The sequence below is a fragment of the Pseudonaja textilis genome, chromosome 1, assembly GCF_049901715.1.
Source record: "Pseudonaja textilis isolate UNSWEBS1 chromosome 1, rPseTex1.2, whole genome shotgun sequence".
NCBI lineage: Eukaryota > Metazoa > Chordata > Lepidosauria > Squamata > Elapidae > Pseudonaja > Pseudonaja textilis.
Genome location: NC_141990.1, coordinates 319,626,925 through 319,650,019, shown reverse-complemented (window position 1 = coordinate 319,650,019; position 23,095 = coordinate 319,626,925). Strand labels below are relative to the sequence as shown.

The window sequence follows — 23,095 nt, the reverse complement described above, 5'->3', positions numbered from 1 at the left end:
GCAACGGCAATATTTTCCAACAGAAGGAAACAGAGATACTCACTCGGACACACTCTCTTCTGAGACTAAGACTAAAACAATCCAGGTTTCTGGCTCCATCTTATGGCCCTTTGAAAAACCACACCCAATTGCAGTTTTTGCAATCTCTTAAAGACATAGTACGAAAATGTTTATCCTGGTTTATATATTTCTTACCCAAATACCTGTTAGGTGACTTACATTCCTAACAACGTGCAAGTTATACAGACTCAATACAAGAATGAAGACATTCAGGTTACATCAAAAAAGGATTACTTGTATCAACACCCCACCCTTCTCCTTCCACTGAAGAATGGCAGAGACACGGATCTGTCACGTGAGACGCACGAACCGAATTATTCAATACTCACAAGACAGGAACGGGTCTGGTTCACCATTCAAAGGTTTATGAAAGAAAATAAGCCTTCGAGTCCCTTCCCAAGTGGAGTTGGGTCCAAGAAGAGCAAGCTTCCGTATTCAAACAATACATTTTATATACCCCTGCACACAACACGCCACGCCTAAGAAGCCCTCTCCACACACCCCTTATTCTCCATATTCTAAACGACAAGTTTCAGGGTGAGCATGACATTGTTTTCTGTGTTTCGGGGTCTTATCCTGGTTTTGGGCTTCACCTTGGGAGGATATTCCCTGGCTGCTTAGCCCTGGCAGATCTTCCCGTTCTCCAAGGAGATTGTATCATGGACTTGCAGCCCGACACATTTTAGGTTATAGGGTGGGGGTTTATGCAGAGAAAGAGAAAAAGAGGAAACTAACAGAAGAACATCAGAAAGACCAAAAGAGAATCTTCTATTTATTTTATTGATTTATTTATTTGATTTGTCAATCGTTTACAAGATAATAGGTATAAGTATATACATAGTTATGAATACATGAAATGGGTACATATAAGAAAAATAAAAGAAACAATAGGACAGGGACGGTAGGTACGTTGGTGCGTTTACGCACGCCCCCTACAGACCTCTTAGGAAAGGGGTGAGGTACATAGTAGACAGTCTAAGGTTAAAGTTTTTGGGGTTTGGGGAAGAAACTACAGAGTCAGGTAGAGTATTCCAGACATTGACCTCTCTGTTGCTGAAGTCGTATTTCCTGCAATCAAGTTTGGTGCGGTTAACCTTGAGTTTGTATCTATTGTGTGCTCTTGTATTGTTACGGTTGCTATTCTAGTCTAACTATATACATTCCATTCTAAAACTGTAACTTATAATTCTGTTTCTCTCAGTCAGAAGGTCTCAAAAAAGGGATTGCATGAGCCTCTGTAGCTTTGATCACTAAATGAAAGGCTGTAAGGCGAGGACTTAACCTGCCTTGGAAAGGAAATCAAAATAAGTCACTTGGAAATTTCTCCCCTGTTTCATCTGATTTTAAGCCAGCGTCGGCCACCAGGAGGCGCTGTTGCTGAGCCCTCAAAAGAAGTGGCATCCACTAGGGGGCTCATCAGGAGAAATCGGCTTTGCATAACACAGGAAAGAAGATAAAACTCGACATTTCATCACACGGCACAAACAAGAGTTTTGCAAGAGTGAAATTGCCCAATTCCAGACCTTTTGAGTTTGGGGGTGCATTTTTCTTGGCTTTCAGTGGTCTTGATTGACAACTTGGGGGGCCGGGGTGATGATAGGTTTTGTCGGGGATGTGCAGGCGTGCAAAATGACGGCACCATCTAACACATCATTGGTACTTTATTATGAAAGAGTGTTTCTCAACTTGGCCGCTTGAAAAATGGGTGGACTACAAATCCCAGAAGGCCCCAGGGCAGCTGTGGGAAGTTGACAGCCGTCCATTGCTGACTGAGGAATTGTGGGAATTGAAGTCCGTGCATTTTGGCTGGGGAATTCTGGGAGTTGAAGTTTACCCATGCTGGCTAGGGAATTCTGGGAGTTGAAGTTTACCCATGCTGGCTAGGGAATTCTGGGAGTTGAAGTTTACCCATGCTGGCTAGGGAATTCTGGGAGTTGAAGTTTACCCATGCTGGCTAGGGAATTCTGGGAGTTGAAGTTCACCCATGCTGGCTGGGGAATTCTGGGAGTTGAAGTTTACCCATGCTGGCTGGGGAATTCTGGGAGTTGAAGTTCCCCCATGCTGGCTAGGGAATTCTGGGAGTTGAAGTTTACCCATGCTGGCTAGGGAATTCTGGGAGTTGAAGTTCACCCATGCTGGCTAGGGAATTCTGGGAGTTGAAGTTTACCCATGCTGGCTAGGGAATTCTGGGAACTGAAGTCCAATCCTCTTCAAGCACGCCGGCTGAGCAGGTTGGAGAAAGATCCATCTGGAAGGTTTAGCAGGGACAAAGTTGGGATCTCTCCAGTGAAGTTGCCGTTTTCCCCTTCAAACTTTTGGGGAAAGCGCAGACCACGTTTTCCTTGGAGAACCAATCCACGTTGCCTTCCCGGGCCCAGTTGAAGAGAGCCTGCAGGCGGCAGTCACATGCCCATGGGTTGCCGGAGAGATCGAGAGTGAACTCGGAAGACACATTGACCAAGGGAGCCTCCAGGGAGGTGATCTCGTTGGCAGAGAGATCCAGCCGCCCCAGGTTCTTCAAGGACCGAAAGAGCTCAGGTGGAACGTGGGTCAGGCTGTTGTTTCTCAGGGAGAGGATCCACAGCGTGGGAGTCCCACGGAAGGTGCCTGGGGCGATAGACGTGATTGGGTTGTTTTTCAGATTTAAAACCGTTAAAAACGTGAGGCCTCGGAACATCTCCGGAGAGAGGCAACGGAGGAGGTTGGAGGAAAGGTCCAGGGACAACAACAGGGTCAGTTTACGGAAGCAATCGGGCGGGATCTCCTTCAGCTGATTGTGATCGAGGCGCAGGATCTTGAGTTCCTCCAGGGTTACAAACCAGGATGGGCGCAGCTCAGTCAGCTGGTTTGCACTGAGGGATAAGGAGGCCAGACTAGTGACAGGCACGAAGAGATCTGCAGGTAGATCTTCCAGGAGATTTCCAGAGAGGTCCAGGGAGTGCAGTGCTGGGAGGTTACGGAAGAGGCCGCTTGGAAGGGTCTTCAGCTGGTTGTCGAACAGATAAAGTTCCTGGAGCTCTGGGAGACCCTGCAGGGCCTCCGCACCCAGGTTGGAGATCTGGGTGGACTGAACGGTGATGGTCTTGGTTTCACTGGGGAAGCCGGAGGGAAATTCGCGGAGCGACGAAGAGTTGCAGACAAAACTAGCGTTGCTTTCTGGACCCGGATACTGGGGCAGGCAGGGAGGAACCTGCTGGGTGTAGCTGTTCAGTGACATCACAAGGCAGGCGATCAGAAGAGGTGGAGCTGGAGGCCTCATTCTATGGAGAAGACGGGAGAAAGAAAAGAGAGGTGGCAACATCTTAAGTTTCCCTTTTGTTCTGACTTAGGCTTCACCAAAATCACGAAGCAGACTCCTCGTCCCGACAAAACCCCTTCTTAATACGGTAATGGGAATTCCTCTCATTCACTTTCCAGCAAAGTCCCAGAAAACAGTCTTTCAAGAGTGATTGACAACTAAAGACCTTTATCGGGCTTGGAGAGTTGCCAGGCCGATAGCTTCCAAATGCCACTCTGTAGAAGACAATACTTGGCAAGGAGTCACGAACGAATCTTCACCCTAATTGAATGAACTAATTGTCTCCTGCAAACCCCACTCCCCTTTCGCTCCTCTTTATTCCCTCTGGGAGGGTCAATTCACCATCCACCTGTACCATTACTCCTGAGTCGACCCTTGTTCCTTAACTGTTCCCTTCTTCTGGCAGCTCTGTGCGTGCGCACACTGGGAACAGGCTCCAGCTGTTCTTCTGCCCCACGGATCTCCTACTCCAAAGGCAGCTGGTAACTGTCGGAGGGCCCTGGCCCCATCTCTGCCTCCGATGCAGAGCCCTCGTCTGAGCCTTCCCCAGACCCCAGGACTGGCCCAGGTTCCTCCCCAACCTCCTCACTGTCTACCACCAGCTCTGCTGGCTGCTGCAGGGCCCCAGCCAGGAAACCTCCCCTCCTCCTTCTGTTTCTTCCTTCCATTCCCAGATGTGGAATGGATTTTTTCTTCTGTTCAATTCCACCGTCATCAACCTATTGCTCAATTGGGGTTGAGAGCTCTCCAGAAATACCTGCAGTGCCTCCCGGCTGTGTTATTTCCAGTTTTGATACGGGGCTCGGAATAGAAGGTGGTCAGACTGGGCTGAGGCTGTCGACTGGAAGTGCTATTCAACTATTCTCTTTCTCTTTCTCCTTCCTTCCCTTCTCTTTTTCCTTCCTTTCTTCCTCTCTCTCTTCCTTTCCCTTGACCTCCCTCTGTTTCTTCTTCTTTCCTTCCTTCCTCTCTCCCTTCCTTTCCCTTGACCTCCCTCTGTTTCTTCTTCTTTCTTTCCTTCCTCTCTCCCTTCCTTTCCCTTGACCTCCCTCTGTTTCTTCTTCTTTCTTTCTGCCCTCTCTCCCTTTCCCTTGATCTCACTCTTTTTCTTCTTCTTTCTTTCTGCCCTCTCTCCCTTTCCCTTGATCTCACTCTTTTTCTTCTTCTTTCTTTCCGCCTCTCTCCCTTTCCCTCGATCTCACTCTTTTTCTTCTTCTTTCCTTGCTTCCTCTCTCCCTTCCTTTCCCTTCACCTCCCTGTTTCTTTTCTTTCTTTCCTTCCTCTCTCCCTTCCTTTCCCTTGACCTCTCTCTGTTTCTTCTTCTATCTTTCCTTCCTCTCTCCCTTTCCCTTGATCTCACTCTTTTTCTTCTTCTTTCCTTCCTTCCTTCCTCTCTCCCTTCCTTTCCCTTGACCTCCCTCTGTTTCTTCTTCTTTCTTTCCTTCCTCTCTCCCTTCCTTTCCCTTGACCTCCCTCTGTTTCTTCTTCTTTCCTTCCTTCCTCTCTCCCTTCCTTTCCCTTCACCTCCCTGTTTCTTTTCTTTCTTTCCTTCCTCTCTCCCTTCCTTTCCCTTGACCTCCCTCTGTTTCTTCTTCTATCTTTCCTTCCTCTCTCCTTTTCCCTTGATCTCACTCTTTTTCTTCTTCTTTCCTTCCTTCCTTCCTCTCTCCCTTCCTTTCCCTTGACCTCCCTCTGTTTCTTCTTCTTTCCTTCCTTCCTCTCTCTTTCCTTTCCCTTGACCTCCCTCTGTTTCTTCTTCTTTCTTTCTGCCCTCTCTCCCTTTCCCTTGATCTCACTCTTTTTCTTCTTTTTTTCTTTCTGCCCTCTCTCCCTTTCCCTTGATCTCACTCTTTTTCTTCTTCTTTCTTTCCGCCCTCTCTCCCTTTCCCTTGATCTCACTCTTTTTCTTCTTCTTTCCTTCCTTCCTCTCTCCCTTCCTTTCCCTTGACCTCCCTCTGTTTTCTTCTTCTTTCTTTCCTTCCTCTCTCCCTTTCCCTTGATCTCACTCTTTTTCTTCTTCTTTCCTTGCTTCCTCTCTCCCTTCCTTTCCCTTCACCTCCCTGTTTCTTTTCTTTCTTTCCTTCCTCTCTCCCTTCCTTTCCCTTGACCTCCCTCTGTTTCTTCTTCTATCTTTCCTTCCTCTCTCCCTTTCCCTTGATCTCACTCTTTTTCTTCTTCTTTCTTTCTGCCCTCCTCTCTCCCTTCCTTTCCCTTGACCTCCCTCTATTTCTACTTCCTCCCTGCCTCCTATCCATCCCTTGCTCTTTTTTTCATTCCTTCCTCCCTTTCTTTCTCCCCACTCCCTCCTACACTTACCTCCATCCTTCTACTTTTCCTTCCTTCCTTCCTTCCTCCCTCCCTTCCTTCCTTCCTTCCTTCCTTCCTTCCTTCCTTCCTTTTTCTTTCTTTCTCCATCTTCCTCCCTTCCCTCCCTTCCTTCCTCTCTCCCTTTCTTTGTTTCTTTCTTTCCTTCCCTCTTTTTCCTTTTTTCTCCATCTCCCTCCCTCCCCCTTTCTTTCTTTCTTTCTTTCTTTCTTTCTTTCTTTCTTTCTTTCTTTCTTTCTTTCTTTCTTTCTTCTTTCTTTCTTTCCGTCTCTTTCTTTTTCCTTTTATTCTCCATCTCCCTTCCTTCCTCCCTCTCTCCCTTTCTTTCTTCCTTCCCTCCCTCCCTCTCTCCATTTCTTTCATTCTGTCCCTAACTTTTTCCTTCTTTCTCTATCTTTCTCCCTTCCCTCCCTCTGTCCGTTTCTTTCCTTCCTTCCTTCTGTCTCTTTATTTTTCCTTCTTTCTCCATCTTCCTCCCTTCCTCCCTCCCTCCCTCCCTCCCTTTCTCCCTTTCTTTCTTTCTTTCTTTCTTTCTTTCTTTCTTTTTCTTTCTTTCTCCATCTTCCTCCCTTCCTCCCTTCCCTCCCTCTCTCCCTTCCTTCCTCCCTCTCTCCCTCCCTCCCTTCCTCCCTTCCTTCCTTCCTTCCTTCCTTCCTTCCTTCCACTCCGTTTGTGCAAGTAAGCGAAAGAGTGCGCACTTACCTGTAGCTTTCTCCAAACTGAATGCCTGCCAGCCTCCCTCTTCCTCAAATGCTGGGGACGTCAGGAACCCTCTTATTTATATACCTGCACTGGGGGGTGGAGTGGGGGGTGAATTTGCTGTCCTCAAACATTAGTAAAAATTTCCCTTCTCCTGATTGCATCATGGGGACAACAAACAAACAAAAAAAGATTCAGTGCACAACTGAACCTCTGTTCAAGGGCAAAGACCAATGTTGACATTTCCCCTTTACCTGAAGTGTTGGGTTTTCTTTGCAAAAAGAACATTTCTCCGTTGTTGTTGTTTTTGGAAACGAAGCAATTTCCTCATCTCTTTTGAAACTCTGCCTAAAACAAGCAGGGGAAAAAAAAACCTCACACCTTGGTCTCAGGCTGCTCCCATTTCCACATGACCCTCCAAAAAGCATCTCAAGAAGAAATGGAAAAAGTGCAGAGAAGATCAAAGGCCTGGAAACAACAACATAGGAAGAACCGTTGCAGGATTTGGGTCTGGCTGGTCTAAAGAGAAGGACCGAGGGGGACTGGATAGCAATATAATCTAGTATTTGAGCGGGAGCCACAAATAGGAGGGGATCAAATCATTCTCCAAAACACCAGAAGGCGGGACAAGAAACAACGGATGGGACATAATGATATCCGGCTATATAATTGTTGATTGACAATATGAGCTATTATGCAATATAACTACAACAGAGACGATGAAATGGATGCACACAAAAAAGGTGATAAACCAACCGATACACTGTCTGTGAACTCCTGAAGGAAAGGATGATGTTTTTATGTTTTATGTGTTTTTGTTTGTTTGTTGTTAAAATTGATAAAACTGTTTTCAAAGAAATGAAACAACGGATGGGACATATTAAGAGATCAAAAAATGGGACTGGATAAAAAGAAGGATATTTTTGAAGAGAAGATAAGGCCTCGGGCAGATCCTCCAGAGTATGGCAGTAAAAGATAGTAGAGATGGAAGAAATATTTGGGTTAAATATAGAGTGGTACTAATACCCCTCTATAAAGCCTTAGTAAGGCCACACCTAGAGTACTGCATCCAGTTTGGGTCACCACATTATAAAAAAGAGGTTGAGACTCTAGAAAAAGTGCAGAGAAGAGCAACCAGGATGATGAGGGGACTGGAGGCTAAAACATATGAAGAACGGTTGCAGGAACTGGGCCTGGCTAGTCTAGGGAAGAGAAGGACCAGGGGAGGCAGGAGAGCAGCCTTCCAATATTTGAGGGGCTGCCCCAGAGAGGAGGAAGGGGTCAAGCTATTTTCCAAAGCTCCTGTAGGCCAGACAAGGAATAATGGATGGAAACTGAACAAGGAGAGATTTAACCTGGAAATAAGGAGAAACTTTCTGACAGTGAGAACATTCAACCAACGGTGTGCTGTCCCAGCCAATCTATGGGATTGGATAATTACTTAGGAATTATGAGCTGTCCCCTTAAGGGAATGCATCATGGTAAATGTACTTAAAGGTATCCTGGGAAATGTAGTTCATGTCACGTGACCACATCGGTAACCCCGATTGGTCACTAATTTAACCCTCCATGGGTTGGGGGAGTTTTCCTCACTTCTGCCTGAACTCCCTAACTCATGGCAGCTGCTTTCTATCGCTACGAGATGGGTTAGGAGATAACCATCTTTTACCATGAGCAAGAACTTCATCACAAATGTGAGTTATGAGGATACCTGATGAACCAATCAATCTACTTTGTTATGGACGTCTCATTGAGTTTATCTATCTGCATCTGCTCAGCTTAAAAATCCACTCCGGTGCAGAATACAGAAAAAAAGGGAACAGCTTGTCCTCGGAAGTTGTGGGAGTGCCATCACTTGAGACCTTCAAGAAGAGATTGGACTGCCATTTGTCAGAAATGGTGTAGGGTCTCCCACTTGGGTGGAGGGGGGGTTGGACTTGATGACCTATAAGATCCCTTCCAATTCTGATTATTTGTTATCTGATTATCTGTTAAATAGGAAAGATGTAGACAGAGACAAAGACCCAAGGGAGGAGTTTAGGAGGCAAGTCAAAAAAATGAATAAGAATGGAAGTACTAAAGCAATCAAGAGATGATGTTTAGAAAGGGAATGATGTTAACTATAAGAAAAACCTGGCCAAAGCCCCAGCCTTGGTTTGTTTTCCCTTGTTCCAGGCCGCTTTTCCCAAAAAACAGAAGGGAAATGCTTCTCAACCCAAAATTCAGGCAGATTTTCAACATCTGGCGGGGCCTTTGAACCCAGTTTAGCCAAGTTTGTTTCTCAACGTGATGCAATCAAGGCAGGGGAAATTTTTTTGGGTATTGTTTCCAGGAGGGTTTTTGAGAGCAGAGCCTTCCTGCTTTTGGTATATAGGACAAGAGATTTCCTGCTGAACACAGCGTCCAAAAGGCTGGCGGAGGTGAGGAGGTCTGGACAGAGTTCCAGGTAAGTGCAGAGGCCGTGGTACACTTGGGGTTGGATTTGCGTGCGTGTGTGTGTGTTTTTTGCACAATCTGAGTGTTGGTTCATTTGGAAAGAAAGGGAAAATGGCAAAGGGGAGGTTGGGAATCATAGCAAGGGGGGTGGGATCCTGTCTGCCACAGGCAGTTTTCAGTCTGTTTCTGTGAAATTTCTAGTCTTTAAGGTTCTCGAATGAAGAAACAGAGAAAGAAATAAGAGGGAGGGAGGGAGGTGGGGAAGGGGAAGGAAAGGAAGGAGGAAGGAAAAGAGAGAGGGAGGGAGAAAGAAAGGGGAAAAAGAAAGAAAGAAAGCAGGGAGGGAGAGAAGGAAGGAAAGAAGGGAAGAAAAGAGGGAGGGGAAGAAAGAGAAAGAAAGGAGGGGAGAGAGAAAGAAAGAAAGAAGGAAGGGGAAGGGAGAAGGAAGGAAAGGAGGAAGAAAAGATGGAGGGAGGGAGAAAGGGAGAAAGAAAAGAAAGAGAAAGAAAGGAGGGAGAGAGAGAGAAAGAAGGAAGGAAGAAAGGAAACAAAGAAAGAAAAGAAAGAAAGAAAGAAAGAAAGAAAGAAAGAAAGAAAGAAAGAAAGAAAGAAAGAAAGAAAGAAAGAAAGAAAGAGTGAGTCAGTCTATGGAGATTCTCTGTCATCCAGGTCATAGTTGTCCCAAAGGTGCTTTTTAAAAATAAATAAATAAAGGCAGCTGGAGTTCCTTGAATTTTGTTTCTTTAAGAACATTTTGCTTCTCATCTAAGAAGCTTCTTCGGTTCCATTCTGAAGAAACGTCTTGGGTGAGAAGCAAAATGTTTTCCAAGATTAAAAAAACCCCAAGAAAGTCCAGTTTCCATTTGGAAAAAGATCCCTAGGAGAGGGAGAAAGAGAGAGAAACAAGGAACAAGGGTGGGAAGGGAAGGAGGGAGGGAGGGAGGGAGGAAAAAAGGAAAGAAAGAAAAAGAAAAAGAGAAAGAAAGAGAAAGAAAAAAAGGAAGCAAGAAAAAGAGAGTCAGAGAGAGAGAGAGAGAAGAAAAAAAAAGAAAGAAATGGAGAAAGAAAGAAATGAAGAAGAAATGGAAGTGGGGGGAGGAGTTAGTCAACCCTTCCCCAGCCGCAACCTGCGCTGACCTCCTTCGTCCCTTTATCAAGTTTGCAGATAACCTTAAAGTCGGGAGGGGAAGCGGCTGTTTTAGGAGAGCCTTTCACTGGATTTTGCAAGAGGTGGACGAGGGCGAAACAGAACAGAAAGAAATCTCAGTTCTGCCCCTGGAAGAGGGAGGCAGAAGGAGAGGAGGGGGAGAGAGGGGCTTGGGCAGGGGCAAGGGGGGAAGCCCTCCCAGGCAGTCCAGACCAGGAAAGCAAGACGGAGGACCCCGCCTTTGTCTTACAGTTGCAATAAGAGAAATTTACACCCTCCCTTTACGCCCCACAGAAGCCTTGTCCCTTCCGAGAGGTTTTCTCCATCCGAGTTCCTGCTTTGGACTCCAAGTTTCCTCACCCAAACTGATGGGTAGGGTGAGGCACTTCCTGCTCTCTCTCTCTCAATCTCTCAGCTGCATTTTCACATCCCATGGCCTTTATTAAATTAAATTAAATTAAATTAAATTAAATTAAATTAAATTAAATTAAATTAAATTAAATTAAATTAAATTAAATTAAATTAAATTAAATTGAGTTGAGTTGAGTTAAGTTAGGTTAGGTTAGGTTAGGTTAGGTTAGGTTAGGTTAGGTTAGGTTAGGTTAGGTTAAGTTAAGTTAAGTTAAAAGTTAAGTTAAGTTAAGTTAAGTTAGGGTTAGGTTAGGTTTAGTTTATTGTCAATTGCACCCCGTACAACGGAATTAAATATCATCTTCCATGTACATTATGAGTATGAAAATAAACCCAAACGCACATCCTTCCCATACTACACAGTGGAATTGAAAACTCCTGAGATTGCATTAATAGTGCACTCTATACAGTAGAATTCAGCAGAGCTGCTGCCCTGGGATAGAAGCTGTTTTCCAACCTATTTGTCCTTGTTTTTATTATCCGGCACCGTCTGCCAGATGGTAATAGTTTAAAAAATAAAAAGCTGGCAAGGCGATTATCTAAGGCATTTGAGGAATGCACTGCCTTCCCCCACTCCCTTTCTGATGGCAACTAAAATGACCAAAGGAGTATTTTTTTTTTTGTTAAAGTTGACCCTCTCCCTGCTTCTCCACAGGATGAAGTCTCCGGTTCCACCTCTTCTGATCATCTGCCTTGTGATGTCCTTCAACAGCTACACCCAGCAGGTTCCTTACTGCCCACCCCACCCTGCTCCAGAAAATATCACGGAGTTTGTCTGCAACTCCCCATCTCTCCGTGAATTTCCCGCCGGCTTCCCTGTACGAACTAAAACGATCTCCGTTGAGTTCACCCAGGTCTCCAGCCTTGGCGTGGAAACCCTCCAAGATCTCCCAAACCTCCAGGAACTTCACCTCTCCAACAACAGGCTGGAGACCCTTCCCAGTGGCCTCTTCCGTAACCTCCCAGAACTGCACACCCTGGATCTGTCCACCAATCTCCTGGAAGATCTACTCCCGGAGATCTTCACCGATGCGACGAACCTGACGCTTTTATCCCTCAGTGAAAACCGACTGGCTGAGCTGCGGGCGTCCTGGTTCGAAACCCTGAAGGAACTTAAGATCCTGAGCCTTGACCGAAACCAGCTGAAGGAGGTCCCCGTTTCCTGTTTCTCCAAGCTGAAGAAGTTGACCTTTCTAGATCTCTCCTCCAATCGCCTTCATCGTCTCTCTCCAGACAAGTTCAGCGGCCTAGAAAATTTGGAGAGGTTGATCCTGGAAAACAACCCGATCCGATGCGTTGCCCCGAGATCCTTCCATTGGGGACCCAAGCTGAGCGTGATCTCCCTGAGGAACTGCAGCCTGACCGACATCACCCTTGGGGAATTTCACCTGTTGGACCAACTGGTGCTGTTGGATCTCTCCGCCAACGAGCTCACCAGGCTGGATCCTCCGGCCGGCATCCTGTCTGCCAATCTCAGCCTGGATCTTGCAGGAAATCCTTGGGCGTGCGACTGCCGCCTGGACAACCTTCTAACCTGGGTCAAGGAGCGCAAGATCCATTTATTTTCCAAGCGGGAAATTGTCTGCGCTTTCCCCAAGAATTTCAAAGGCGAAGAGGCAACCTCACTTGGTCGATCCCAAATTTGTCCCTGCTAAACCTTCGGAATGGATCCTTTTCCTTCCACCCTGCTTCGCCAACAGCGAGATTTCCCGGTGTGGGGAGCCTTTCCAGTTGAATTGGACTTCAGCTCCCAGAAATCTCAGCAATGGCCGTGCTGCCTGGGGAATTCTGGGAGTTGAAGTCCACATAGCTGGATTTAAAGGAGAAGAGCCAGAACAGGATTGGGGGAAAAAAATTAGGGAAATACTGATTTTAGGGAAGAAATAGCTGCTCGGGAAGAGATGCTCAAAAAACCCAACAATATAGGTAGTCCTTCACTTACAATCGTTCAGTTAGAGACTTTTTGAAGTATGAAGAGCCCTGAAGAAAGTGACTGATGAGTGGATCATAATCAGAATAGAGCTGCAAGGGACCTTGGAGGTCTTCTAGTCCAACCCCTTGCTCAAACCCAACCCCCTCTAGTCCAACCCCCTCTGCCATTTCAGACAAGCGACTGTCCAGTCTCTTCTTGAAAACTGAGGGAGCCCCCACAACTTCTGGTGGCGAGCTGTTCCACTGATTAATTGCTCCCTGTTAGAAAGTTTCTCCTTAATTCCAGGTTCCTTCTCTCCTTGATTACTTTCCGTCCTTATTTGCTTCTCGTCCTGCCCTCAGGTGCTTTGGAGAATAGCTTGACTCCCTCTTCTTTGGGGAAGCCCCTCAAATATTGGAAGAGGGATATCCTGTCACCCCCTAGTGCTTCTCAGAGCTGACTGTTTTGCTGTTACTGTTATTATGAGTGTAGGGTGCTGTTCCATTAGCCAGGAGTCTGCGATGCTGCTTGAAGCGTAGTACTTTGCCTGCAAATCTACTAGCTCTGTTATGGCCCATGCTCACACACCTCCCAAGGTGCACCACAGGAGAGCGAGCGAGCTTTGCAACAGAAAGAAAGACAAACAGCTTTTCCTGCAGCATCAGCCAAGCCCTTTCCCCTCCCCCCACCATAACCACCTCGCAAACGGGCATCGCAAACGGGAAGGTTCAAAGCCGGCAGAAATCTGACTGCCCGCACAAAGCACCAACTCATATCCCCGTCCAAGTGGTACCTATTTGTCTATCGGCGGTATATATGCTTTTGAGCTGCTAGGCGGGCAGAAGCTGAGGCAAGTTCGGGACCTCATCCTGCTACGCAGTGCTAGGGCTCGAACCACTGGAGCAGAGACCAACTCCAGCATCATTAAGCCACTGAACCAATGTACTTCTCTGCTTCGCTGTTGAATACACCTTATTTCCGCCTCAAACAGTTGTCCTGTGCTCCTTGAAACCCTGCGTGGAATGACCCAGAATTTTCTTGTAGTAATTTTGCAACCACACAGGGACGCCAAGTCTAATCTGGATGATACCCGTGTTTCCCCCAAAATAAGACTCAACCAGAAAATAAGCCCTAGCATGATTTTTCAGGATGCTCATAATATAAGTCCCTGTAAAGATGGTCAGCTAGACACATGCATTTGGTATCGTATTTTCCCCAAAAGAAGACCTAGCCAGAAAATAAGCCCTAATGTGTCTTTTGGAGCAAAAATCCATAAGACCCGATTTTATTTTCAGAGAAACACAGTAGATCTGGTCTGGGCAATCTCACCCAGTCAGCACCAACACCATTTGTCTGGAGGGTGCTGCCTTGGACTCCGCCTGTTTCAGCAGAGGTAATAAAGGAAGTTTGGGGTTGGGTCAAACCCTTGCTTGAGCCAGACCCTCACCATCATACTCCTGTAAGTGCCTCACAACTTTTGTAAATGAATCTTCGGCACAATATACAAGAGCTCCACCCAAGGGGATAGCATCCCACAGAAGTTGGGTTTGACCGAATACAATTCTGGTCAAGTAAAACCAGGCGTCAACTTTAAAATGGATCAAGCCTGCCGCAGCCTTTTTCTGTTTCCCAAGCACCACGCAGTTTGGGGAGTGGGGGAGAGAGCAATGGAATGTAGCCTAGTCAAAACAGACTGCTATCTCGTGAGAACCAAGGTCATCGTCAACTCTGAAGCTGGCCTGACTGAGGGCATCTTGGAGGCTTCAGTGTTGCCACAACGGTACTGAGGGATAGGGAGAGGGGAAGAGAGATAGTTGGGGCTTTGTAGCCAAAACAAAATAGTTTCCCCTGAGAACCAAGGACAGTCCCACAGGTGGCTAGAGAGAGGAGGAGAGACGTTTCCAAGCAACCAAGCAGCACCTTGATTGGACCGTGTTTGGAAAGGGGAGAAAACTTTTGCTTTTAATTGGGTGAAAACCATGGGAACTGTTGAGGTAATTCCCCGTTAGGAGAATGAGCGCATATAGGGAGACATATAGAGAGTAGTGTTGGAATAATACACACAGAGCACACAGATATACAGTACAGTAAATGTAGGTTTTTACTTCTAGAAACGTTAAGCAAAGTCCAAAATAAGCAATCCAAAGTCATTCACAAGTAAATCAGTCAGTTTTGAATCCAGGGATAACCCAAATATCAAAGTCCAGTGTCAAAAACAGTTCAGTATTAGACTTATATTAAATCCAGTAATATCAGTCAATTAGAAGAAATGGAGGAACGGCAATACTTTCCAACAGAAGGAAACAGAGATACACTCACACTCTCTTCTGAGACTCAGACTAAACAACCCAGGTTTTTGGATCCATCTTATGGCCATTTGACTAACCACACCCGATTGCAGTTTTTAGCATGCTCTTAAAGAGACAGTATTAAAATGTCTATCCTGGTTTATATATTTCCATCCCAAATAGCTGTTAGGTGACTCACATTCCTAACAGGAACCTTTAGAGTCGGTTTTTATCAGCCTGTGCCAATATGATATCTCCGATAAACTTGTTCTTTGAGGAACTTGCTTGCCTCAGAGTTCTGCTTGCTGTGAGCATATAAATTGGAAGCTTGACAGTCATCCCAACAAGGGGTTACCAGAGACTGGATCTAGTTCCCAAGGAGATGCAAGGACACTTAATAGGACAATGTGACTGTGACACTAATGGGAGGAGGGATGTCTAACATTTTATTATACTGAAACCGTGGGAAACAAGTAGAGCTGGTTTTAAGTTCATAGAAATGAACTTAAATGGTGTACCCAAAAAAACAGGTCTTTGAGGAGGACCAAAGTCTCAGATTCATTTGGGTTCACTCGTCCATACCCCGTCACCACGATCACCGCCCTGTCTACCATACAGCCGATCTTATATTTAACATCATTCCCTTTCTAAACATCATCTCTTGATCGCTTTAGTACTTCCATTCTTATTCATTTTTTTGACTTGCCTCCTAAACTCCTCCCTTGGGTCTTTGTCTCTGTCTACATCTTTCCTATTTAACAGATAACAGATAATCAGAATTGGAAGGGACCTTATAGGTCATCTAGTACAACCCCCCCTCCACCCAAGCGGGAGACCCTACACCATTTCTGACAAATGGCAGTCCAACCTCTTCTTGAAGGTCACAAGTGATGGCACTCCCACAACTTCCGAGGACAAGCCCGTTCCATTTTTTTCTGTATTCTGCACAGTAGTGGATTTTTAAGCTGAGCAGATGCAGATAGATAAACTCAATGAGACGTCCATAACAAAGTACATTGATTGGTTCATCAGGTATCCTCATAACTCACATTTGTGATGAAGTTCTTGCTCATGGTAAAAGATGGTTATCTCCTAACCCACCTTGTAGCGATAGAAAGCAGCTGCCATGAGTTAGGGAGTTCAGGCAGAAGTGAGGAAAACTCCCCCAACCCATGGAGGGTTAAATTAGTGACCAATCGGGATTACCGATGTGGCCACGTGACATGAACTACATTTCCCAGGGTACCTTTAACTACATTTACCATGATGCATTCCCTTAAGGGGACAGCTCATAATTCCTAAGTAACTATCCAATCCCATAGATTGGCTGGGACAGCACACCGTTGGTTGAATCTTCTCACTGTCAGAAAGTTTCTCCTTATTTCCAGGTTGAATCTCTTCTTGTTCAGTTTCCATCCATTATTCCTTGTCTGGCCTACAGGGGCCTTGGAAAATAGCTTGACTCCTTCCTCCTCTCTGGGGCAGCCCCTCCTCAAATATTGGAAGACTGCTCTCCTGTCTCCCCTGGTCCTTCTGAGACCTAGGTGTGGTTTTTCTTTTCCCCTGCTTGGTTTAGGCCGTGTTTCAAAAGAGATGAGGAAATTGTTTCGTTTCCAAAAAAAAAAAACAAACAGAGAAATGTTCTTTTTGCAAAAAAATAACCCCAACACTTCAGGTAAAGGGGACGTGTCAACATTTGTCTTTGCCCTTGAACAGAGGTTCAGTTGTGCACTGAATCTTTTTTGTTTGTTTGTTTTCCCATGATGCAATCAGGACAGGGAAAATTTTTACTAATATTTGAGGACAGCAAATTCCCCCCCCCACCCCACCCCCCAGTGCAGGTATATAAATAAGAGGGTTCCTGACGTCCCCAGCATTTGAGGAAGAGGGAGGCTGGCAGACATTCAGTTTGGGGAAAGCTACAGGTAAGTGCGCACTCTTTTGCTTACTTGCACAAACTGAGTGGAAGGAAGGAAGGAAGGAAGGAAGGAAGGAAGGAAGGAAGGAAGGAAGGAAGGAAGGAAGGAAGGGAGGGAGGGAGGGAGGGAGGGAGGGAGAGAGGGAGGGAGGGAAGGGAGGAAGATGGAGAAAGAAGGAAAAAGAAAGAGACAGAAGGAAGGAAGGAAAGAAAGGGAGAGAGGGAGGGAGGGAAGGAAGAAAGAAAGGGAGAGAGGGAGGAAGGGAGGGAGATGGAGAATAAAAGGAAAAAAGAAAGAGATAGAAAGAAAGAAAGAAAGAAAGAAAGAAAGAAAGAAAGAAAGAAAGAAAGAAAGAAAGGGGGAGGGAGGGAGATGGACAAAAAAGGAAAAAGAGGGAAGGAAAGAAGAAACAAAGAAAGGGAGAGAGGAAGGAAGGGAGGAAGGAGGAAGATGGAGAAAAAAGAAAAAGGAAGGAAGGGAGGAAGGAAGGAAGGAAGGAAGGAAGGGAGGAAGGAAGGAAGGAAAAGTAGAAAGGTGGAGGTAAGTGTAGGAGGGAGTGGGGAGAAAGAAAGGGAGGAAGGAATAAAAAAGAGCAAGGGATGGATAGGAGGCAGGGAGGAAGTAGAAATAGAGGAACGTCAAAAGAAAGGAAGGGAGAGAGGAAGGAAGGAAAGAAGAAGAAACAGAGGGAGGTCAAGGGAAAGGAAGGGAGAGAGGAAGGAAGGAAAGAAGAAGAAACAGAGGGAGGTCAAGGGAAAGGAAGGGAGAGAGGAAAGAAGGAAAGAAGAAGAAACAGAGGGAGGTCAAGGGAAAGGAAGGAAGGAGAAGGAAGAAGAAGAAGAAAGGAGGTCAAGGAAGGAAGGAGAGAAGAAGAAAAGAGAAGAGAACAGAGGGGTGAAGGAAAGGAAGGGAAAGAGGAAGGAAGAAAGAAGAAGAAACAGAGGGAGGTCAAGGGAAAGGAAGGAAGAGGAAGAAGGAAAGAAGAAGAAACAGAGGGAGGTCAAGGGAAAGGAAGGGAGAGAGGAAGGAAGGAAGGAAGGAAAAAGAGAAAAAGGGAAGGAGAAAGAGAAAGAAAATAGTTGAATAGCACTTCCAGTCGAGAGCCTCAGCCCAGTCTGGCCACCTTCTATTCCCAGCCCCGTATCAAAATTGGAAATAACACAGCCGGGAGGCACTGCAGGTATTTCTGGAGAGCTCTCAACCCCAATTGAGCAATAGGTTGATGACGGTGGAATTGAACAGAAGAAAAAATCCATTCCACATCTGGGAATGGAAGGAAGAAACAGAGGAGGGGGAGAGGTTTCCTGGCTGGGGCCCTGCAGCAGCTAGCAGAGCTGCTGGTAGACAGTGAGGAGGTTGGGGAGGAACCTGGGCCAGTCCTGGGGTCTGGGGAAGGCTCTGACAAGGGCTCTGCATCGGAGGCAGAGATGGGGCCAGGGCCCTCCGACAGTTATCAGCTGCCCTTGGAGTAGGAGATCCGTGGGGCAGAAGAACAGCTGGAGCCTGTTCCCAGTGTGCGCATGCACAGAGCTGCCAGAAGAAGGGAACAGTTAAGGAACAAGGGTCGACTCAGGAGTAAAGGCACAGGTGGATGGTGAATTGGCCCTCCCACAGGGAATAAAGAGGAGGGGTGGGGGTCTGCAGGAGACCATTAGTTCATTCAATTAGGGTGAAGATTCGTTCGTGACTCCTTGCCAAGTATTGTCTTCTACAGAGTGGCATTTGGAAGCTATCGGCCTGGCAACTCTCCAAGCCCGATAAAGGTCTGTAGTTGTCAATCACTCTTGAAAGACTGTTTTCTGGGACTTTGCTGGAACGTGAATGAGAGGAATTCCCATTACCGTATTAAAAAGGGGTTTTGTGATTTTGGTGAATCCTAACTCAGAACAAAAGGGAAACTTAAGATGTTGCCGCCTCTCTTTTTTCTCTCCCGGCTTCTCCATAGGATGAGGCCTCCAGCTCCACCTCTTCTGATCGCCTGCCTTGTGATGTCGCTGAACAGCTACACCCAGCAGGTTCCTCCCTGCCTGCCCCAATTTCTGGGTCCAGAAAGTTTTCTCTGCAACTCTTGGTCACTCCGCAAATTTCCCTCCGGCTTCCCCAATGAAACCAAGATCATCGCCGTTGATTCCACCCAGATCTCCAACCTGGCTGTGGATGCCCTGCAGGGTCTCCCAGAGCTCCACAGCCTTTATCTTTTTGACAACCTGATGAAGACCCTTCCAAGTGGTCTCTTCCGTAACCTCCCAGCACTGCACTTCCTGGACCTCTCCAGAAATCTCCTGGAAGATCTACCTGCGGATCTCTTCACGCCTGTCACTAGCCTGGCCCACTTATCCCTCAGTGCAAACCAGCTGACTGAGCTGCGCCCATCCTGGTTCGTAACCCTGAAGGAACTCAAGAACCTGCGCCTCGATCACAATCAGCTGAAGGAGATCCCGCCCGATTGCTTCCATAAACTGACCCTGTTGTTGTCCCTGGACCTTTCCTCCAACCTCCTCCGTTGCCTCTCTCCGGAGATGTTCCAAGGCCTCACGTTTCTAGAGTTTTTAAATCTGATAAACAACCCGATTGTGTCTATCACCCCCGACACCTTCCGTGGGACTCCCATGCTGTTGGTCCTCTCCCTGGGAAACAACAGCCTGACCCACGTTCCACCTGGGCTCTTTCGGTCCTTGGAGAACCTGGAGCGGCTGGATCTCTCCGCCAATGAGATCACCTCCCTGGAGGCTCCCTTGGTCAACGTGTCTTCCGAGTTCACTCTCGACCTCTCCGGCAACCCATGGGCATGTGACTGCCGCCTGCAGGCTCTCTTCAACTGGGCCCGGGAAAGCAACGTGGATTGGTTGTCCAAGGAAAACGTGGTCTGCGCTTTCCCCAAAAGTTTGAGGGGGAAAACAGCAACTTCACTGGAGAGATCCCAACTTTGTCCCTGCTAAACCTTCGGAATGGATCCTTTTCCTTCCAGCCTGCTTCGCGAACAGCGAGATTTCCCAGTGTGGGGAGCCTTCCAGTTGGATTGGACTTCAACTCCCAGAAATCTCAGCAACAGCCATGCTGCCTGGGGAATTCTGGGAGTTGAAGTCCACATAGCTGGATTTAAAGGAGAAGAGCCAGAACAGGATTGGGAAAAAAAAATAGGAAATACTGATTTTAGGGAAGAAATAGCTGCTCGGGAAGAGATGCTCAAAAACCCAACAATATAGGTAGTCCTTCACTTACAACCGTCCAGTTAGTGACTTTTTGAAGTATGAAGAGCCCTGAAGAAAGTGACCGATGAGTGGGTCAGAATCAGAATAGAGCTGCAAGGGACCTGGGAGGTCTTCTAGTCCAACCCCTTGCTCAAACCCAACCCCCTCTAGTCCAACCCCTCTGCCATTTCAGACAAGCGACTGTCCAGTCTCTTCTTGAAAACTGAGGGAGCACCCACAACTTCTGGTGGCGAGCTGTTCCACTGATTAATTGTTCCCTGTTAGAAAGTTTCTCCTTAATTCCAGGTTGCTTCTCTCCTTGATTACTTTCCGTCCTTATTTGCTTCTCGTCCTGCCCTCAGGTGCTTTGGAGAATAGCTTGACTCCCTCTTCTTTGGGGCAGCCCCTCAAATATTGGAAGACGGATATCCTGTCACCCCCTAGTGCTTCTCAGAGCTGACTGTTTTGCTGTTACTGTTATTATCAGTGTAGGGTGCTGTTACATTAGCCAGGAGTCTGCGATGCTACTTGAAGCGTAGTACTTTGCCTGAAAATCTACTAGCTCTGTTATGGCCCATGCTCACACACCTCCCAAGGTGCACCACAGGAGAGCGAGCGAGCTTTGCAACAGAAAGAAAGACAAACAGCTTTTCCTGCAGCATCAGTCAAGCCCTTTCCCCTCCCCCCCCCGTAACCACCTCGCAAACAGGCATCGCAAACGGGAAGGTTCAAAGCCGGCAGAAATCTGACTGCCCGCACAAAGCACCAACTCATATCCCCGTCCAAGTGGTACCTATTTGTCTATCGGCGGTATATGTGCTTTTGAGCTGCTAGGTGGGCAGAAGCTGAGGTGAGTTCGGGAGCTCATCCTGCTACGCAGTGCTAGGGCTCGAACCACTGGAGCAGAGACCAACTCCAGCATCATTAAGCCACTGAGCCAATGTACTTCTCTGCTTCGCTGTTGAATACACCTTATTTCCGCCTCAAACAGTTGTCCTGTGCTCCTTGAAACCCTGCGTGCAATGACCCAGAATTTTCTTGTACTAATTTGGCAACCACACAGGGACGCCAAGTCCCCCAAAATAAGACTCAACCAGAAAATAAGCCCTAGCATGATTTTTCAGGATGCTCATAATATAAGTCCCTGTAAAGATGGTCAGCTAGACACATGCATTTGGTATCGTATTTTCCCCAAAAGAAGACCTAGACAGAAAATAAGCCCTAATGTGTCTTTTGGAGCAAAAATCCATAAGACCCGATCTTATTTTCAGAGAAACACAGTAAATCTGGTCTGGGCAATCTCACCCAGTCAGCACCAACACCATTTGTCTGGAGGGTGCTGCCTTGGACTCCGCCTGTTTCAGCAGAGGTAATAAAGGAAGTTTGGGGTTGGGCCAAACCCTTGCTTGAGCCAGACCCTCACCATCATACTCCTGTAAGTGCCTCACAACTTTTGTAAATGAATCTTCTGCACAATATACAAGAGCTCCACCCAAGGGGATAGCATCCCACAGAAGTTGGGTTTGACCGAATACAATTCCGGTCAAGTAAAACCAGGTGTCAACTTTAAAATGGATCAAGCCTGCCGCAGCCATTTTCTGTTTCCAAAGTACCACACAGTTTGGGGAGTGGGGGAGAGAGGAATGGAATGTAGCCTAGTCAAAACAGACTGCTATCTCGTGAGAACCAAGGTCATCGTCAACTCTGAAGCTGGCCTGACTGAGGCCATCTTGGAGGCTTCAGTGTTGCCACAAGGGTACTGAGGGATAGGGAGAGGGGAACAGAGATAGTTGGGGCTTTGTAGCCAAAACAAAATAGTTTCCCCTGAGAACCAAGGACAGTCCCACAGGTGGCTAGAGAGAGGAGGAGAGACGTTTCCAAGCAACCAAACAGCACCTTGATTGGATCGTGTTTGGGAAAGGGGAGAAAACTTTTGCTTTTAATTAGGTGACAACCATGTACAGTAAATGTACGTTTTTACTTCCAGAAAGGTTTAAGCAAAGTCCAAAATAAGCAATCCAAAGTCATTCACAAGTAAATCAGTCAGTTTTCAATCCAGGCATAATCCAAATATCAAAGTCCAGTGTCAAAAACAGTTCAGTATCAGACTTACATTAAATCCAGAAATATCAGTCAATTAGGAGAAATGGAGGAATGGCAATACTTCCCAACAGAAGGAAACAGAGATACACTCACACTCTCTTCTGAGACTCAGACTAAACAACCCAGGTTTTGGGCTCCATCTTATGGCCGTTTGAGTAACCACACCCGATTGCAGTTTTTAGCATGCTCTTAAAGAGACAGTATTAAAATGTCTATCCTGGTTTATATATTTCCATCCCAAATAGCTGTTAGGTGACTCACATTCCTAACAGGAACCTTCAGAGTCGGTTTTTATCAGCCTGTGCCAATATGATATCTCCAATAAACTTGTTCTTTTAGGAAGTTCTGCTTGCTATGAGCATATAAATTGGAAGCTTGACAGTCATCCCAACAAGTGGTTACCAGAGACTGGATCTAGTTGCCAAGGAGATGCAAGGACACTTAATAGGACAATGTGACTGTGACACTAATGGGAGGAGGGATGTCTGACATTTAATTATACTGAAACCGTGGGAAACAAGTAGAGCTGGTTTTAAGTTCATAGAAATGAACTTAAACGGTGTACCCAAAAAAACAGGTCTTTGAGGAGGACCAAAGTCTCAGATTCGTTTGGGTTCACTCGTCCATACCCTGTCATCACGATCACCGCCCTGTCTACCATACAGCCGATCTTATATTTAACATCATTCCCTTTCTAAACATCATCTCTTGATCGCTTTAGTACTTCCATTCTTATTCATTTTTTTGACTTGCCTCCTAAACTCCTCCCTTGGGTCTTTGTCTCTGTCTACATCTTTCCTATTTAACAGATAAGAGATAATCAGAATTGGAAGGGACCTTATAGGTCATGTAGTCCAACCCCCCTTCCACCCAAGCGGGAGACCCTACTCCATTTCTGACAAATGGCAGTCCAATCTCTTCTTGAAGGTCTCAAGTGATGGCACTCCCACAACTTCCGAGGACAAGCCGTTCCCTTTTTTTCTGTATTCTGCACAGTAGTGGATTTTTAAGCTGAGCAGATGCAGATAGATAAACTCAATGAGATGTCCATAACAAAGTACATTGATTGGTTCATCAGGTATCCTCATAACTCACATTTGTGATGAAGTTCTCGCTCATGGTAAAAGATGGTTATCTCCTAACCCATCTCGTAGCGATAGAAAGCAGCTGCCATGAGTTAGGGAGTTCGGGCAAAAGTGAGGAAAACTCCCCCAACCCATGGAGGGTTAAATTAATGACCAATCGGAATTACCGATGTGGCCACGTGACATGCACTACATTTTCCAGGATACCTTTAACTACATTT

General features: G+C 46.4%; 3 pseudogenes across 6 annotated transcripts; 2 read left to right on the top strand and 1 right to left on the bottom strand.

Annotated features, from left to right (window-relative positions):
• Window positions 1–819: 819 nt before the first annotated feature.
• Window positions 820–6,431, bottom strand: LOC113455042 (phospholipase A2 inhibitor beta pseudogene; annotated as a pseudogene). 2 transcript variants are annotated; one of them, XR_015741282.1, is made up of 3 exons: window positions 6,386–6,431; window positions 3,525–3,573; window positions 820–3,320 (listed from the first exon to the last, which is right to left on the bottom strand). The product of XR_015741282.1 is annotated as a phospholipase A2 inhibitor beta pseudogene, transcript variant X2 (transcript). The 2 variants fall into 2 exon arrangements; XR_015741281.1 differs by lacking the exon at window positions 3,525–3,573.
• A 2,240-nt stretch (window positions 6,432–8,671) lies between these two features.
• On the top strand, window positions 8,672–13,276 carry LOC148128373 (phospholipase A2 inhibitor beta pseudogene; annotated as a pseudogene). 2 transcript variants are annotated; one of them, XR_015741285.1, is made up of 3 exons: window positions 8,672–8,828; window positions 11,032–12,112; window positions 12,177–13,276. The product of XR_015741285.1 is annotated as a phospholipase A2 inhibitor beta pseudogene, transcript variant X2 (transcript). The 2 variants fall into 2 exon arrangements; XR_015741284.1 differs by having other exon boundaries at window positions 11,032–13,276.
• Window positions 13,277–16,405: 3,129 nt separating this feature from the next.
• On the top strand, window positions 16,406–19,458 carry LOC113452913 (phospholipase A2 inhibitor beta pseudogene; annotated as a pseudogene). 2 transcript variants are annotated; one of them, XR_015741287.1, is made up of 2 exons: window positions 16,406–16,501; window positions 18,441–19,458. The product of XR_015741287.1 is annotated as a phospholipase A2 inhibitor beta pseudogene, transcript variant X1 (transcript). The 2 variants fall into 2 exon arrangements; XR_015741288.1 differs by lacking the exon at window positions 16,406–16,501 and adding an exon at window positions 18,235–18,258.
• Window positions 19,459–23,095: the final 3,637 nt, after the last annotated feature.